Below are 20,243 nucleotides of genomic sequence, written 5' to 3' on the forward strand. Positions count from 1 at the left end.
TATGATCAAAACCTATAATGAGATTATTAAAAAAAATTGTATAAATTCTTTATATATTCTAAAAGTTTAAAATGATAATGTAACTTCCATGAAAATTAAAACCTACAAAATGTAACTTCTATGGAATTAATAGAAGAAATGTAAATTTGCTAAAAATAGAACAAATGATAGATTGAAAAAGAAAAGAAAAAGTTATGTAAAGAAAAATTAACCAATTGTATGGCCGTTTTTATACTTGAACCAAAAAAAAAATCTTGAAATTCCAAGATATAATTTAATATATAACTTGAATTCAATATCACAAAATAATTTTTTGAATTAATTTTTTTAAAAATAATTAATTTTTTTTTATTTTTAATACCTTAATTTAAGACTTAATTTGGTCCTACTTCTAACTTTAATACCTAAATTGCCCTATTGATTCTATTAAGATGGAGTTAGTTTTATATATTACTATATAGATATAGATATAGATTAAATAAAATAACTAAAATATAATAATAAAATTTATAAATTTATTAATCAACTTTTTTTTACAAAATACTTAAATTATCCTTACAAAGTTCTAATGCCTAAAACACCACTATTAAATTTTTACACTACCTAAAATAACTCATAAGGTTCCTTGACAGCTAGTTTTATATAATATATATCAAATATTTTTGTGGTGGTAATTCATACCAAATAATTAAAAATTATTTTCATATAAAATCATAATTAGAAAATTCTTGTAGTAATTTTAATTTAAAATTTGTATATATAATAAATAAATAAAAGTTAAAAAAAAACCAAAGGTTTGTTTTGAAATAGAAGAAAAAAATTACATGCAACGCAAAGAAAAATCATGGTTAATACAAAATTAAAATTATAGTAATTAAGAAATTTTAAAATTCATATGTTTAAATAAATTGATGTTTAGACCTTGGTGAGGTTGTTTATCATCCTGGAATCAAGAAACTTAAAGTTGGAAGTGAGAGAAAGTTAGGGAAGTGTGAGAAATCAAGGTGACAAGGTAATAATTCAAGTGTTTTTTTTTTGTGAATTTTGTGTATTGGAGAATTAAGAAACAATAAATAGTGACTATTGGTATAAGTCTTGATCATGTTTATCTTGTGTTCATGAATAGAAAAATAGAGAAAGTGATTGAAGTGTTGTAGACAAAAGAAAGAAAGTGTCAAAGGTGTGAAAGAAAAAATAATGAAGTAAATGAATTGAAATTTTAGCCATAAACAAGTAAGTGCTCCTATAGATTTTACTTTACTTTTAAAAGATTGAATTGAAATATGTGATAAATCCATTTAAATGAATGTGAAATTAATTAAAAAAAATAATATTATTGTGAAATTATGATGAGAAATTATATCTAGAAATTTAAGAATTAACTTGAGAAATTTGATAAAATATGTGATATGAGAAGCGACAGAGAAAATAGGCTTGTAGTGTACTTGACATGTTAGAAATTGGAACTAAATTGAATAATATATAAATGTATAATCAAATGTAAAAACAAGTAATCATGAGCTAGAATTCACTATGTGATAATACTTGATATTAAAGTATAAACAACTGTTATCACAAGTTACCATTAAAGTGAATATAATAAGTCTGATATATATAACGCTAGTGAAAGAATATTTCATGAGTGAATTATATGATAAAAAATGTGAATTATTCATGTGAAAATGTGTGATATATTCTTACATGACGTGTGAAAGTCAATACTTGAATATGATGTGAGAACCTGGAAAGAAAGAAACGTTTGCAAGTGAAAGTGTAAAGGCCCTAATAAACAAAGTAGAACTAGTGGAAATTTGTAACACCTCCCATTCGACCCAATCGTCAGACCTAAGCAATAGGACGCTACAAAAGTTAACGAAACAGATCATGTACATTTCCAGCATTAAACATTCAATTACACAATAAAGCATTCTATAAATCTTACATAATATGATTTATATATATATTCGAGTCCAAATCGGGCTTACGAAAGTTCTTAAACCATCTCAGAATCAAATAGGAATTTAATTGAAAACATAACAAAAATTATGGAAATTTTAGTAAACAGGATTGGGCCATGTAAAATGCTTTGACCGTGTGTGATGGAGTTACACGTCCACGTATCTCATTGAAACCATGTAGATTAAAATGTTATAATTCAAAAAAAAATCACATGATCGTGTGGTTAGGCAATGTATCTAACTGAGACTGTGTGGAACAAAAATTAACTTCTCTCAGTGGTTACACGACTGTGTCACCAGCCTGTGTGGAGAAACACAACCGTTTGTCAAACTGTGTGCAACATAAAGTGCCTTTGAATGCAAGTTACCTATTCCAAGTCATTCCAAACACATACCAATGCTTATACTCAACAATGTACCTATTCAAACATGTCAAGATACACTATAAAACATTGCCTAATCTTCTAATCAATATGCCTCAATGGCACCATTTCAACATCAAAACTTTTCATTCATTGCACATAAATTTGATACCAATTCAATCTACCAAATAAAGTCTCTTCCTTACACTACATTATAACAAGACTAAAACAAGCCATTCACTTATAACATACGTTAGCATCCATACATATACAATCAACGCATCATTATCACTTCTAAGTGCCAAAGCTCATCAAGTAAGATACACCGTATTAACCAAAGCATATATATATACCATTTCATATAACAGCCAACCAAAACAACATTAATTCTTATAAACATTACACATATTCCCACATGCCACTTATAACTGGGCCAAAATGTTTGAAAGTCTACTGAGTTAATTTATGGATAGTGTGAGCTCTGAAAATGTTCCAATCGACAACACGATTTCCAACAATTTACAAGGAAGAAAAATGAAACAAAGGTAAGCTTACTCCAAGCTTAGTAAGTTTGTATGAAAATAAACACTACATACTTGACATTTCATATCTTAACAACTGAAAATAACATATAAACATAGTATTACTTGTCACCTTAAACAATTCATGCCATAACCAACATGGTTAATACATTATCAGATAATACTCATCACATACATATAAGTAACATAGTAACTATGATAGTCATGTTCGTTTCTTGGTTAAAAACTTTATACAAATACTCTTCCATTTCAAAACTTAGTTTTGCCTGAAGAACTTTAGTAAACTAACCTCGGATACTCGGGATAGCTTTGCTCAGACGAGCTGTAAATAGGTACATTAACCTTTACTAGATTCTGCTCACATGAGTTGTGGAAAATCCGTAACAAATGCTAGGCCTCAGCCATCAGTAAGGTATCCAACACTGGTACATAGTACCTGATAAAATATAAACATCGACACATTGTTCTTGATACAAATTATCACCTGTACGTAGTACATGATATAATATAGTCACCGGTACATAGTACCTGATAAAATACAATCACTGGTACATAGTACCTAATACTTTAAAACCTTAATGACATGTCATTTGTATCCTAATAATTCACTAAGTTCACACGGGTCTTTAATCAATACTCATATACTCTCTATCAATATAACATTGTCTCATTCATAAACATGGTTCAAATAACATTCCACATTGTCTATCTATCCATTCAAGGAAAATATATTGTCTGTTCAAATTCAGTCCTTTCAATAACGAACTTCGTAATTCTCGTGTGTGAAATGATATGTGATTCGTGCAAGTATACACGTCAAATCATGTAGTAAAGTGACGAGTGAGTATCGTTCCCACGAAGATCGGTTTGAGGCACTAAAATAGTCAAGTTATTATAATAAAATGTGATTAATGCTATGTTATGGCAAAAACAACAATAAGTATGCAGTGACAATTAAAGGAATAGTGATGTATGCAATACGTGGAATTAATGAATACTTGGAAATGCTATGGCAAAACAATCGTAGAAATGTAATTGCAATTATGAGAATAACTACGTGAATGATATGAAACAAATAAATAAACAACTAAGAATGCTATGGCGAAGCTACTACAACAAAGGTAAGGGTTATGCAATGTTGAGTGGGAAGGTCAGAATTACTAGGAATCTATTTTTCCTATCAACGCCTCAGCAAAATCATACTTAACCTACTGCTCAGAAGAGTTCAAAAGTGGCCTGATTCTTCCGGTAGCATAAACCTCAAGTTACCTTGCCTATGTCTTAGGCTTGTAATATAGTACCCTGCACTATTCCCTTCTGTATGAACGATGCTCTATGTCTAGAGTCTCCTACAAGTATCTATTGAGTACTTACCCATATCATTCAACCACAGTCTAACTAATCTAACCTTTTCAAAATTTAGATTAATTTAAGGGTATGTTATATAGTCGACTATGTCTAGGGATTGCTCACATACATTGTAAAAAATAAAATAATTGAATGAAATAGTAAAATAACTCAGATTTATACTGTAGCCATTAAAGACAGTTAAAGTTTCATCAAAGTAATTCCAATCCTATGAGATTTAACTCATAAGTTGTTAAATAAAATTCAACTCAAACGTCATTTTCATCATTGTAATTCACGAAGGAACATATTAGAAATAATGGAAGAACGTCGGGAAGATATCGTTCCCTTGTCCAATCCATACTCCAGCTACGTAGTGTCTTGACGTGGCCGAGAGGGGTTGCCTGTGTCTTTCCTCTTCCTGTCTCTATTCAGCCGCTACCTTTTAATTTTCCTAAGGATCTCTACTTGCAGTTCCATGTGCTAGGGTTTTCTCCTTTGCTTTTTTTAAATCACTTTGTTTTTCTTTTTCAGGATAACTCCAGCAGCCCCAATATTTATCTTCTCCTCTTTTCTAGGCAGATTTAAATCTCATATAGTCGACTATGTCTAGGGATTGCTCACATACATTGTAAAAAATAAAATAATTGAATGAAATAGTAAAATAACTCAGATTTATACTGTAGCCATTAAAGACAGTTAAAGTTTCATCAAAGTAATTCCAATCCTATGAGATTTAACTCATAAGTTGTTAAATAAAATTCAACTCAAACGTCATTTTCATCATTGTAATTCACGAAGGAACATATTAGAAATAATGGAAGAACGTCGGGAAGATATCGTTCCCTTGTCCAATCCATACTCCAGCTACGTAGTGTCTTGACGTGGCCGAGAGGGGTTGCCTGTGTCTTTCCTCTTCCTGTCTCTATTCAGCCGCTACCTTTTAATTTTCCTAAGGATCTCTACTTGCAGTTCCATGTGCTAGGGTTTTCTCCTTTGCTTTTTTTAAATCACTTTGTTTTTCTTTTTCAGGATAACTCCAGCAGCCCCAATATTTATCTTCTCCTCTTTTCTAGGCAGATTTAAATCTCATATAGTCGACTATGTCTAGGGATTGCTCATATACATTGTAAAAAATAAAATAATTGAATGAAATAGTAAAATAACTCAGATTTATACTGTAGCCATTAAAGGCAGTTAAAGTTTCATCAAAGTAATTCCAATCCTATGAGATTTAACTCATAAGTTGTTAAATAAAATTCAACTCAAACGTCATTTTCATCATTGTAATTCACGAAGGAACATATTAGAAATAATGGAAGAACGTCGGGAAGATATCGTTCCCTTGTCCAATCCATACTCCAACTACGTAGTGTCTTGACGTGGCCGAGAGGGGTTGCCTGTGTCTTTCCTCTTCCTGTCTCTATTCAGCCGCTACCTTTTAATTTTCCTAAGGATCTCTACTTGCAGTTCCATGTGCTAGGGTTTTCTCCTTTGCTTTTTTTAAATCACTTTGTTTTTCTTTTTCAGGATAACTCCAGCAGCCCCAATATTTATCTTCTCCTCTTTTCTAGGCAGATGTATCTGGTACAAGTAGAGTTGGGCTAAAATTGATATGCGCTGAATGTTGATAGGACACCTTCCTGGTATTGCCACGGCATACGAGCTGCTAATTTGACCACACATTTACCCCGACAAAACTTCACTCCTTTATTTCTTGCTCCTTATCCTACACCTACTAATACAACAAAACACAACCCTTCCCCGAGCAATTAAAAGCACCTAATATTTAAACGCAACCCAAGTTCTAATGCAATGCTAAAAATACTAATAAAATGTCCCAAAATACAACTAGATGTACTTAAGTACAGACAATTAACAAGGTCTAAAGGCATAAAATATAACTCTTTTCAAGTGTTATCACACCCCCAAACCTAAGTTATTACTTATCCTCAAGCAAAATATGCATAAATGCTAACATTTTGCCAACGCACCAAACCAATTCATACTGCCAGGCTATTCGAAGAACAACAAGTACATCAGTTCTCAAGAATTTCCTTTTTTCCTAAAACTCATTCGAGTGCCAAAGGTTTGCTCAATAAAGGCAGTGCAAAATTTTTTCCCTAAACAAATAATCTTCTCAGTACTCATGCATTCTCTCTTTTGGCTTAAAGCAACCATCTTTTAATTTACTTATTTCATTTATTACCTAAACATAAGTTACTATCTTTAAGCCTACTCAGACTATATTAATCATATTTATGCTTCTTTTTTTGAAAGAGTATTATTATTAGTATTATAGTATTAGGGGATTTAGCATGTCATGAAATTTTTTGACTTGACAAACACAGTGGAGCATACACCGAATTGTCGAGTACTCAATCACGTCACAATTTAAACTAGAAGTCACCCATGAAGCTCAAACTTTTTACTAAAAAGATGGATGGAGCATACAGCTACCTCCTTAGCTACTCAGTCGTTTCTGCTACAGTGAAGTGCCCCTAATTTTATTTTCTTGAAACACACTCTTACTTAGACTTACCTTTCTAATCAATAACACGATGGACCAAACAAAGTGATGTTGACCTACTTGGCAATTCTAAACATTGAAGTGCCTATTGTCCTTTATAGAATAATGTTGTGGCAATATAACTAATGCTTGGCTTTAAAAATCCCTAAGTTCATTAAAAGATACCTACTATATCCCAAAAAAACAACACACTGAGTATAAGACATTCTATTTTTAGGAATTAATTTTCAAGAATTTTAACCTAAGCTAAATTCACCTAATCCACTATAACATGTTCTAGGTATATCGAAAAATATAAACTCATCATCGAACATCATAAGTATAAACTGTACATCTTATAGACAAAACAATACTTCGATGGTTTCAATGTAGTGGCAAAACATCCATATTATATAAAGTGCAACCTAAATGCACAATACACCCCTAAACCTAAAGGATGCATTGTCTTCAATGCATGTGCATGGAAAAAAAATATAGCTATGGATAGATAAATGTCATGGAAAAATGAAATGAAATGCATGATCATTAAAAGAAAAGATAAAAGGAAAAAAAAATTATTTGGCTTAGGCTGTATTGTAGGTACTTTATTCAGTTCTTCATGTGGACTTGCGAGTACTAACCTTTTACCTCATCTTCCTTTTTAGGGGGTTTACATCTTCAATTTCCTTATTGGTTTCTGTAAAATCATTGATCAACTAATTAATCGCACGATCTTGTGCAGCCACGAAGGCTAGTGGAGATGGTGGGACATGAGTTTTGCCTTTTGTGATGGCAGGAGTTGTAGCAGTAGTAAGGTCATTCTATCTTTCCTTTCCTTCTTCTTTATCCTTCCCAAGCTCAATGAATGGTGACTTCTCAGTTTTCTCAATAGCTTGTCCAACATTAGCACTGATCTCTTTATTTCCAGAGTCAGCTTCGGTAGTAGTTAGAGCTAGTTCTGTTTCAGTCTCAGCAGATGGGAGTAAAACCGTGAGAAAGATAGGGAATTCTGGCATTGGTTTCAAAAAATTATTTTGCAAAGATCGCTTAACTGCCAAATCCTATCCCTCACATATGACCAATACTGAGCTTGTTGCTCTTTAGCTTAGACCAACTCTTCAGCTAGTTGGTACTACTGACTTTCAAACAATGACATCCTTTGTTCTAGATGCTTCAGGGAATTCAATATTTGTTGGTCGAATAAGCCTTGAGAGACTAAATGTGTTACTCTGGAAACGCATGTGGTAGTAGAAGCCTAACTTTGTTGAGTTGCTGAAGCAATATTAATGCCTCAGAGCTTGGCAAAAATTACCGTTGTTACTCCATGGTTGAGAAACGTCAGTGCACGATGACTCCGCAGTTTTAGAAGCTTTCTTGACTCGATCCACTAAAAGGAACAAAGAGAAATCTTTAAGAGATGTAGTGTAAAAAAATAGAGTAGAGGTTGAAGATAAAGAAACTATAAAGGTGAGAGCTTTATGAGAAACGTAAAACGTGAACAGTTGGGAAGAGGGAAATAAGAGAATTAATGATGACAGTTTTAGGGAAAATGAAAAGTGCTAGGAATGTTTCTAACATGGCAAGAAGAAAAGAAAGAAATTCTTGGGGGAAAATAAAATGACCTAGCCCTACAATATAGGCTGAATTCCTAAGGCTCCCAAAAAAAATATTAGGTTAATTTGCTCAAAGACTCTCTCCTTTGGACTTTTCTCCCCGGTCAACCCTTGATAATTGAACACCTCATTACCCAGGTTGTCATGGCATAATGCTCCTCTGTACTGCCATAGCAATCGTCCTCCTAGTACACACTAAGAAGCTTGGTCTTTTATCTTGCCTTTGAAAAGTTGCAGTAATGTATAAAAATTAGAAATGAAATAAAATTTTAGCACATAACCAACAAACGAAAATAACTAAAAGAAAAAAAGAAATAAATTTAAAAGTAAAGAAAATAAATAAAATAAAATCCAAAATTTCTAACTCAAGCATTTCGAAGGTTGGTGCTTTGCTTGTCATGGTCCATATGAGCACCCAGTAGTGCTTCAACCATTGTCCATTAACTTTGAATGTAACACCCGTTTTCATGTCTTTGATATCAACAACTCCGTGGGAGAATACTTGAACTACTTCAACAGGACCTGACCAGCGAAATTTCAATTTACCAGGGAGCAATTTGAGTCTAGAATTAAATAGTAGAAATCTCAGCTTGTCCATTCGTTTGGGAATGATATGCTGTAGCAATCTTATGATTCACCCTATACCTATGCAAGGCAGTGGCCACCAGTTTAGAATCAAAATGGGATCCTTCATAGCTGATAATGGCTCTAGGTGTACCAAATCTTGTAAAGAGGTTATTACGTAGAAACTTCAGTACTGACTTAGCGTCATTAGTAGCTAAGGCTACCATTTTTACCCACTTAGAAACATAATTTATTGCCAAAAGTATGTACGATTTTCCTACTTATGGTGAAAATGGACCCATAAAATCTATTCCCCATACATCGAATAACTTAACCTCAAATATACTATGCAACGACATTTCATGTCTCCTAGATAGATTCCCCATTCTCTGAAAATGGTCACTCGATTAACAGAAATCATGAGCATCTTTGAACAAATTTGGCCAATAGAATCTCGACTGAAGTACTTTAGCGACAGTTCTCATTCCTCTAAAAATGTCCTCCATAAGGAGCGAAATGATAATGTTGCAAAATACTATGTATTTTGTCGTCAGGGACACACTTTCGAATGATTTGATCAGCACAATGTTTAACTAAGAAGGGTTCATCCCAATAATAGTGCTTAGCATCAAGAAAAAAATTTCACCTTTTTTGGGTGTTTAAATCAGGCGGTATCACACCACTCACTAAAAAATTCACTATACTTACGTATGAAGATAATGCATTGGCAAATAAAAATTGTTCGTCTGGAAAATCTTCTTTAATACAGTTATCATTGCCATCTACATCACCCGATTCCAACCTTGACAAATGATCAAACACTTGGTTTTCAGTCGCCTTTCGATCTCGAATTTCTAAATCAAACTCTTGTAGTAACAATACCCACCTAATCAATCTCAACTTGGCATATTTCTTACACACCAAGTACTTGATAGCTGAGTGATTTGTGTAAACAGTGACCTTGGTACCCACTAGATAAGGATGGAATTTGTCGAATGCGAATACCACAGCTAACAGCTTTTTTTCCATAGTGGTATAATTAAGTTGTGCATCCGTTAGGGTTTTGGTAGCATAATATATTGCACGTAGAATTTTTTTCTCTCCTCTACCCCAACATTGCTCCCACAACATAATCACCGGCATCGCACAGGAGTTCGAACGACAAGGTCCATTCTGGAGGTACTACAATTGGTGCTGCTACCAGCCTTCTCTTTAATTCCTCAAAAGCACCCAGGCAGTGTTCATCAAAATTGAAGGGTCTATTTTGCTCTAATAGTTTGCACAAGGGTTTAGATAACTTTGAGAAATCCTTAATGAATCTTTTATAAAATCCTGCATGACCTAGAAAACTTCTAACACCCTTGACACGGTGGGAGATGGCAATTTTTCTACTACTTCAGTATTTGCTCTGTCTACTTCAATTCCTTGCTATAATATCCTATGTCCTAAGACAATTTCCTCACGAACCATGAAGTGACATTTTCCCCAGTTCAAGACAAGATTTGTCTCTTCACAGTGGCGTAAAATCAATTCCAAATTTTTCACACAATCTTTAAAATCGTTTCCAAATACAGAGAAATCACCAATGAAAACTTCAAAGAATTTTCTGCCATAACATAAAATATGACCATCATAGAACGCTGAAAAGTTGTCAGTGTTAGAGTATGCCCAAAGACCAATCATGAGATGATTGTAATAACATGTTTTACCTCGTTTATTAATATAAGGCATTGCCATTATTATTTCAGTTTCTTTTCTTTGCATATAAATAAATCGTTTTATAACATTGTCCTGAAAATAATATGATTATTCTTAAAATGTCCTTAGTTGAGTATTGTTGTGGGCTTGGACAACAATAATGGATTAAGACTAACATGTAGTTGATTGATGACAAACTGTTGTCATTAACATAGGGATGTCAAAATACATGAGTATATGTTAGAGAACGACATATTGGACTCACCCGCTATGAGTATTTTCTTGGATTATTATATAATACTCACAACATTACTCATAGTGATAACTATGTATACATTCCTTAGACTTGAGATCATCATTTTCCCAACATAGTGAGTCATATATTTTGATATAGTCTTACATCTACTATAACAGGTTGTACTATAAAGATTGATGTTGGGTATGCCACAATCTATGTAGTGGGATATGATTGATCAAGACAGGATTTGTCCTTCTTACATAATAGGAGCAATATCTTAGGCCACTTGATTAAATGAGACTAGAAATGAATGGTCATGCTAAAATAAGTTAATATGAGATATTGCACTTATTTGTTTATTGTAGTCTACTTCAGGTATCAAGAAACATGAGATTGGACTTTGCAAGTGTGACTATTCTACGACTTATGTCCAATCGAGATATAAAGGAAAAAAGGATATAATACATGAGAATTTATCACAGAAAGGTTATGTTGAACCACGACTTCTTGTAACTTGGGTAGGGATGATACATCGCTAGATGCTACTCATTTCTTGTAACGTTAGAAGTGTTATAGTATCACTACCAATGTTACAAGAGCCTACAAGGTCACACCCTATGGTTGAAACGAACAAAATATAAATACAATTAGTATTAAATTTAACTATCACGAGAATTATATTAATTATTAAATTAATGTAATTTTACAGTTAAATAATAAACACAATATATGTACAAATTTGTTGTACAAGAATAGAGAACATAGTTAAAATAAATTTATGAATTTGATTCATATAAAATATTAATTATGATATGTTTACTGAAATTATTAAAATAAAGTATCATAATAATTAATTTCGGTCAAACATAAAATATATATGGAAATTAATTATCTTTTTAGAAAGGATATTACATTGTGATACATTCATATATATTCTGGCACCAAAAAGGGGATTTCATTTTTTTAGGGGATATTAAATAAAAGGAATCATAAAAGAAAAAAATAAAACCCTAGTGTGCAGAAGAGTGTCAACCAACATTAACCACAAAAAGAAATGAACCTAAGTCTAGCAGCCACAATTCTTTTCAGAAAAACTCTTTGAAAAGTTCAGTGAGAGTTTTTTGTTCATTCCTTCGCAACAGGGTGGACTACGTAGAGGCCGGGATGATTCTGTTGCGGCTTTGGATTGACAACTTGCTAAGGGGATTAAAACATCAGTGGTTCCTTCCTTTTTTCAGAGCTCAAAAGGTATATTTTTCAAATCTTTTCTTTTCGATTCGTTCCTTGACATGGATTCCTGGTTTGGATCACCAGAATAATTTTTCGCTGCACCACGGGACATCTCGGTGATCCAACAATGGTATCAAAGCCACTTGTATGATACAGATTCAAGATTAAATTCAATGGTTGATGCAGTTGTATAATATGCATGTTGTTTGTTTTGATTTGTTCAATCTTTTATATATAATTGATGCATGTAATCTGTTTAACAAAAATTTCGGCTGATTAATACACTGTTTGTTAAGGGTTAACGAATATGTTTAAGAGAAGTGGGGTTTTCATTGAAGTTAACAATTAACTTATTGGAATTTTCGAAAGGGAACAATAGTTGTTCTAGTAATCTTATTTGGAATTTTACTTGTGCGACATGGTCCGATAACCCTTTTACTTTATTATTTGAAAAGGTTGTAAATCTTATAAATACGACCTGCGTGTCGTGCCTTACTATTTTTCTCTTGTATTTCTCTTCTCATCTTACTCCCTCGTATGTAAAACGAGTTTCTACAAATTGTTAATTGCATGAGTTGCTCTGGGCCAGACAAGAAGAAAGATGGGCCAACTAAAGTAGTCAAGAAGCTTGTGAAATGGCTTACACTTTTAGGTTTCCTTTTGATTCTCCCATTGGCTTGGAAGGAACCACTTTAGTATATGGGCTATAACTATTGCATTTATTTACTGCTTTATTTATTTATGTATGAGATGCTATGGATATCTAAAACATGCTAAATTTTAAGTATGTTAAAATTTGATAATTACAAACAACATTAATTGATGAGATCAATTAAAGGACTTAATGGAATAAAGTAGACCATAACTAGTGAGATGCAACCTCAAAAAAATTCCTTCAATCAAAATATTAAGTCGACGTTGCCTTCCAATCATTGCCCTCGTTAAGGCCTTGATCGATACTATGTAGGTTCTGCTAAAGTGAAGTACTAGTATCTATCTTGGTTAAACACGAAGAATAAACAAGTGATATTCGTTGGTTCAAAAATTGGTTAGTGACTTAACTAGGTTACTCTAATAGAATTAGAAACCTAGAGGCAAGTAATTTGGATAAATCATAAGATGATTAGAGTAAGAGTTGTTCACCCAATATTTAAGAGTTACATGTGATGTAATTAGCAACTATTGTTTACCTAAATAACCATAATCTTGAGAGTAAATCCAAATTTGAATTAAGAGGAGGTGAAATATGGATCCTTACCCAGTAGAAAAACTTTCGTGAAAGTCTTTTCAAAATTAAAATATGAGGGTTATTAATTTTGAATAAAATAGTAGGAGTATCATTTAATAATGTCATTTTAATGATTAATATAAACTTGGTAGACTTACTCACTCTCATATTTCATTGTTGTAGATATATTATGGCTGCAAACACAAATTCACTTTCATTGCGATCGGTCCTTGAAAAGGACAAAGTGAATGGTTTAAATTTCTTTGACTTGTTTCGTAACTTAAGGATTTTCCTCAAACAAGAACGGAAATTATATGCCATTGAACAACCTCTTCCAAATGAACCACCTAGTAATGCCTCGAGGGCTGATAGAGATGTTTACAAGAAGCATCTCGATGATATGGTAGACATTAGATGTCTTATGCTTGCCACTATGAATCCTAAGATTCAGAAGCCACACAAGGACATGGTTTCTTATGATATGATCGAGCACTTGGAAGAACTTTATCAGGGGCAAGCATAGCAAGAGAGGTTCGATACCTCTAAGGCCCTTTTCCAATGTAAGCTGGCAGAAGGAAGCCAATAGGACCTCATGTTCTTAAGATGATTCGCTATATTGAAAGCCTGTCTAAACTTGGATTTCCACTAAGCCAAGAATTGGCCATTGATGTTATTCTACAATCGTTGCCTGATAGCTATAGCCAGTTTGTCCACAATTTCAATATGAATGAAATTGATAAAACTTTGCCTTAGTTACTCAGCATGTTGCGAACTACTGAAAATAACATGAAAAAGACTAGACCTAAGCCCATTGTAAAGGTCCGTAATAACAAGGGCAAGGGTAAAGCTAAACCTAAGACAAAGCCCAAGGGTAAAGGTAGGCCCAAGTCTGAAAATGCAAAGGCTACACTGAAGCCCAAAGGAGGGGTGACTAAGGAAGGAAATTGCTTCCATTGTGGTGTGACTGGACATTGGAAAAGGAACTGCCCTATCTATCTTGAGGAAGTCAGGAAGGCCAAAGCAAGCTAAGTGTCTACTTCAGGTATTTATGTTATTGTTATTAATTTATCAACTACTACTTCTTGGATATTAGATATTGGTTGTGGTTCTCATATTTGTACTTCTGTATAGGGACTGCAAAGGAGTAGGACTTTGGCTAGAGGAGATGTGGACCTATGAGTTGAAAATAGAGCAAGAGTTGATGCATTAGCTGTAGGAACATATACTTTATATTTTCCTAATGTACTTGTTTCATGTTTAGAAGATTGTTTTTCTGTGCCCAATTTGACTAAGAACATTATTTCAATTCCTTGTTTAGAAAAACTGGTTTTGAGATAATAATTAAGAATGTTTTTTGTTCTTTTTATCTTAATAATGTTCTCTATAGTTCAGTGTAATTGGTTGAAACATTCAGTGAGAGTTTTTTTTTGTTTGTTTGTTCACAACAGGGTGGACTACGTAGAGCCCAAGACGATTCTGTTGCAGCTTTGGATTAGCATCGTGCCAAGGGGATTAAAATAGCAGTGGTTCCTTCCTATTTTTCAGAGTACGAAAGGTATATTTTTCAGACCTTCTCTTCCCGATTCATTCATCGTGCATGAATTCCTGTTTTGGATCACCAAAATATTTTTCTGCTACGCCATGGGGCGTCCCAGTGATCCAACAGCTGGGGCATTACATAATCTGAACGACATTTGTCTAAACACAAAAGTACTATATGGACACGTGAAAGTTGTCTTTTATTGGTCATTGAGAGCTATGGTAATCTAATTATACCTTGAATATCTATCTAAAAAATAATAAAAAGCTTTCCCTCCTAACTTGTCCAACATCAAATCAATAAACAGCAAGGGGAAATGGTCCTTCCCAGTTTCCTTGTTAAGCTTCTGATAATCCATGCACACTCTCCATCCTATGATTGTGTGATTTGGCATTAGTTTATTATTGTCATTGCTAACTAGTGTGACACCTCCTTTCTTAGCGACACATTGTACAGGGTTTACCCATTAGTTGTCTGAAATTGGGTAAATAATACCAGCGTCAAGCCACTTCATAATATCTTTCTTGACCACTTTTTCATTATCAGATTCAATCTTCTTTACTGCTTAATAGACTTGTTGTGACAATCCTCTAACAAGATTTTATGCATGCAAAATGCAAGGTTGATTCCCTTTATATCAGCAAGGGTCCACCCTAACGCCTTCTTTAATCATCGCAGGACTTCCAACAACTTGACTTCTTATTCAGATGTCAATTCTGCATAAATCACTACTGACAATGTACTGTTATCTACCAAGTATTCATATTTTAAATGCTACGACAAATGTTTCAACTCCAATGTAGGAGGTTCCTAAATAGAAGGTTTAGGAGGCTTGAATGAATGACTCGATAAATCCAAAGAGTAAAACTTCTTCCTTGGTCTCTCAATGTCTATTTGGCTTCGATGAATTCACTGATTTGTTCAAAACGTACTTCATCAATCATTTCTAATGAGTCTTCGTTATAATTAGAATTGTTGCGGCAAATTCGTTGAATTCTTCCTCCATTACTGTTTTTATCAAACCAATGGCATGGCATTCTTCAATTTCATCTGCACATTTCAAAGCATCAAAAATATTAAAAGTCACCTACTGATCATTTACCCTCATGGTCAGTTCACCTTTCTATACGTCAGTTAGAGTTCTACCTGTAACAATAGAAGGTCTTCTAAGGATAATTGACACATTTTGATTAGTTTAAATTCTAAAATAAGGAAGTCAATAGGAAAGATAATTTTATTCACTCTTACCAATACATCCTCAATTTTACCTTCTGAATGGGCGTAGGATCAATCAACTAGATGCAAATTCACCTTAGTAAGTCTTGCTTACCCAATTCTTAGCTTCCTGGAAATAGACATAAGCATTAGATTTATACTTGCTCCTAAGTGACATAACGTCCTACCAACATAATGATTTCCAGTTAAACACGGGATAGTGAAACTCTTTAGATCCTTTAACTTTGGAGGTAGTTTATTCATTAACATTGTTTTACACCCTTCAGTGCGAGCAACAATCTCAAATTCTTCCAACGACGCTTTTTTTACAATACGTCTTTCATAAATTTCAGATAATTGGGCATTTTCTCCAAATCTTCTACTAACAGTATGTTGATGTGGAGTTGCTTCAGAACATCTAAAAAAAATTAAACTAAATATCCTACTTGGAATTGTGAAATCGATGAGGAAAAGGTAAATATGGCCTTCCTTCAGGTTGTTGATCTTGTTTTGTTGTGGCATTTCTGTTGGCAACATGATTTGATTTTGTCACAACATTTCTCTATGTACCTTTTTTCAGGTGTTGTATATTGTTTAATAGGTTCTGAGATCCTTTCCTGATTGCGTCTGATTTGTCTTCTTCTATCATGGCATCTTAAACAACTTCATCCAACTGAGTCCCACATCTAAGAGTGATGGCCTTGCGCCGCTCCTTCCTTTGGGTTCTTGAATTTTTAGTATCACTTGAAAATGCTCCTTGTGGCCTTGAATTTAAAGATTCACTATTTGCCCCACTTGATTTTCGAGAGTTCAGAGAGACCCAGCTTGACTCTAAATCACACAATCATTTTTGGCCATATACTCCTTCAACAAAGATTCAATAGAATTAGAAGATGATACCTAACATTGCTAAGCATTTTCCTCGATATAGGATGATTATAATCGAGCGGTGCATTATGGATATTTTGTCTTGAATCATTGTGTGAACTCTCTGCACCTTGATTATTCCACCTAAAATTTGGATGCTCCTTCCACCCTAGATTGTAAATGTTGGAATAGGGGTTATTTTTCCGGTTAAAATTACCCATGTGATATATTGATGCTGGGTTTGATGGGCATTCATCAAACATATGATCTTCGCCACAATAAACGCATGACAGCTCAGTTGATTTCATCTCATGAATAGCAGTTGGATTTTTCATTATTTTAATCATATTAGCTAAAGAAGATACATGGGTTGTCAATGAAGTAATTGCGTTGAGCTCCATGGTACCAACATCTCTCTTGTACATCCTAAGTCTTGTGGTAGGGTACTTATAGTCATTGTTGGCAATCTTTTCCAAGATCTTATATTGTTCATTGTAAGATTTATCCAACAATATACCATTGAAAGGTGCATCAACTACCATTCTCATATGTGCATTCAACCCATTATAGAATATTTTCCATTTGAGTTCAGTGCTGAAATCCATGCATCGAACATTTTCGAATTAAATCTTTAAATCGTTCCCAAGCTTCATATAATGTTTAATCCTCCAATTGCTAAAAAGATGTGATGCCATTTCTAAGCTTGGCATTTATGTTTGGTGGATTATACCGTAGCAAAAACCTTTGGCAAAGGTCATTCCATGATGTCATTATCCCTGATGACAGAGCGTTCAACCATGCTCTTGCTCGGTCTCTCAAAGAATGTGGAAACAATTTAATTCTTAGGGCATTTTAAGGAACACCCTGTTCAATAAACAAATCACAGACTTTTAGGAAAAGTCACAAATGCAATCTTGGATCTTCAGTGAGCAGTCCTCCAAACTGTCTTATTATTTGTAACATTTGAAACATTATCGGTTTCAGTTCAAACTGTTGCGCTTGTATTTGAGGCCTAACTTCTCTGGATTCAAATAATCTAAAATAGGTATAACATGCTCTCGGATTGGTCTATCTCGGTCATCTATCACCCTACGGACTTGTGGATCAACGCTCTGACCATTCAAATTATTATTCATGCCTGGTATAACCCTTCAAATAAGAGGATTAGCATATGAACCATTTAGATTATCATTGAAACCAAGATTATTCCCGTTCCTAGCCATTTTTCACAAATTTTTCTACCTTCTTCGTAATGTTCTATCAATCTCTGGGTCAAAAGGATATTCTTTGTTAGCAAGAATGCATTTTCTCATGCACTAATGGCAAACATATAAAATAAATTAAATAATGAATTAAGTAAAATAACCAAACCAAATTTCACCAAATTACTGATTCCCAGCAACGGCTCCAAAAACTTATTGCGTGTGAAATGACATGTGATTCGTGCAACTATACACGTCGAATCAGTAAGTAAAGTGATGAGTGAGTATCGTTCCCATGAAGATCAGATTGAGGCACTAAAGTGTTCAATTTATTATAATAAAATGCGATTAATGAGAATAACTATTAAAGGAATAGTGATGTATGCAATACGTGGAATTAATGAATACTTAGAAATGTTATGGAAAAACAAGAGTAGAAATTTAATGGAAATTATGAGAATAACTATGTGAATGATATGCAATGAATAAATAAATGAGAAAGAATGCTATGGCAAAGCTATTATGGCGAAGATAAGGGTTACGCGATGTTGAGTGGGAAGGTCGAGATTACTAAGAATCTACTTTTACTGTCAGCAATGCCTCGGCAAAATCATACTTAACGTACTTCCCAAAAGAGTTCTAAAGTGGCATGCTTCTTCTGAGAGCAGAAACCTCAAGTTACTTTACCTCTGTCTTAGGCCTTTAATATGGTACCCTGCATTGCTTTCTTCTGTATAAACGTTGCTCTATGTCTAGAGTCTCCTACAAGTATCTATCGAGTACTTGTCCATATCATTTAACCACAGTCTAACTAATCTAACCTTTTCAAAATTTAGATTAATTTAAGGGTATGTTGTATAGTTGACTATGTCTAGGGATTGCTCACATACATTGGAAAGAATAAAATAATTGAATGAAACAGTCAAATAACTCATATTTATATTGCAGCCATTAAAGATAGTTAAATTTTCATCAAAGTAAACCCAACCTATGAGATTTAACTCATAGGTTGGCAATTAAAATTCAACTCAAATGTCGTTTTCGTCATTGTAATTCATAAAGGAACATATTAGAAATAATGGAAGAATGTCAGGAAGACAGTGTTCCCTTGTTCAATCCACACTTCAGCTACGCAGTGTCCTGAGGTGGCTGAGAGGGGTTGCCTACATCTTTCTTCTTCCTGTCTCTATTCAGCCGCTATCTTCTAATTTACCTAAGGACCTCTACTCGTAGTTTTGTGCCTTAGTGCTTTCTCATTTGCTTCTTTTTAAATCACTTTATTTTACTTTTTCAAGATAATTCCAACAGCCCCAATATTTATCTTCTCCTCTTTTCTAGGCAGATGTATCTGGTACAAGTAGAGTTGGGTTGAAATTGATATGTGCTGAATGTTGACTGGACACCTTCCCGGTATTGCTACAACATACGAGCTGGTAATCTAACCACCCTTTTACCCCGGTAAAACTTCACTCCTACATTTCTTGTTCCTTATCTTGCACCTATCAATACCACAAAACAAAGCCCTTCCTCGATTAATTAAAAGCACCTAATATTTAAACACGGCTCAAGTTCTAATGCAATGCTAAAAATACTAATGAAATGTTCTAAAAAGCAACTAGATGTACTTAAGTACAGGCAATTAACTAGGTCCAAAGGCATAAAATATAACTCTTTTCAAGAGTTATAAGTAATTCATACCACTCTTTTCAAGAATAATACAACACAAACTACTTTAGTCCAAATGAATGTTATACGAGCATACCTAATGAGTTGTTGTAATTTGATATGGAAAATTAGGCTTTCCCGGTATACTTAAGGAGCTTATTCTCAAGCAAAGTAGCTTCTTTTTGGTAGTTTTTCATAATTTTTAGATTTTATGTTAATAAGTTTCAACTTCTTATTTTTACTCATTTTTAGACCCAATTTGGCTAATAATGCCATTGGGGGTCCTAACATGTGGTTGAGTGGTGTAGGGATGTATTGGAGGTTGAAAATAAGCGAAAATGGCACCAAAGGAAAAGGTATCACAATATCTAAACCATGGAATCACGATACCTCCAACAGACTTGAAGATTGAAGATCACCCTTCAATGGTATCGCGACATTCACTTTGGGTATCGCGATACCCAG

The 20,243-nt window shown here is 33.7% G+C and overlaps 1 non-coding gene across 1 annotated transcript; it reads left to right on the forward strand.

The window, feature by feature from the left end:
- Positions 1-17,509: 17,509 nt before the first annotated feature.
- On the forward strand, positions 17,510-17,616 carry LOC121222793 (small nucleolar RNA R71). Its single transcript, XR_005920164.1, has one exon. It is a non-coding gene; the product is annotated as a small nucleolar RNA R71 (small nucleolar RNA).
- The last annotated feature ends 2,627 nt before the right edge of the window (positions 17,617-20,243 follow it).

The sequence above is a fragment of the Gossypium hirsutum genome, chromosome D10 (assembly GCF_007990345.1).
Source record: "Gossypium hirsutum isolate 1008001.06 chromosome D10, Gossypium_hirsutum_v2.1, whole genome shotgun sequence".
Taxonomy (NCBI): domain Eukaryota; kingdom Viridiplantae; phylum Streptophyta; class Magnoliopsida; order Malvales; family Malvaceae; genus Gossypium; species Gossypium hirsutum.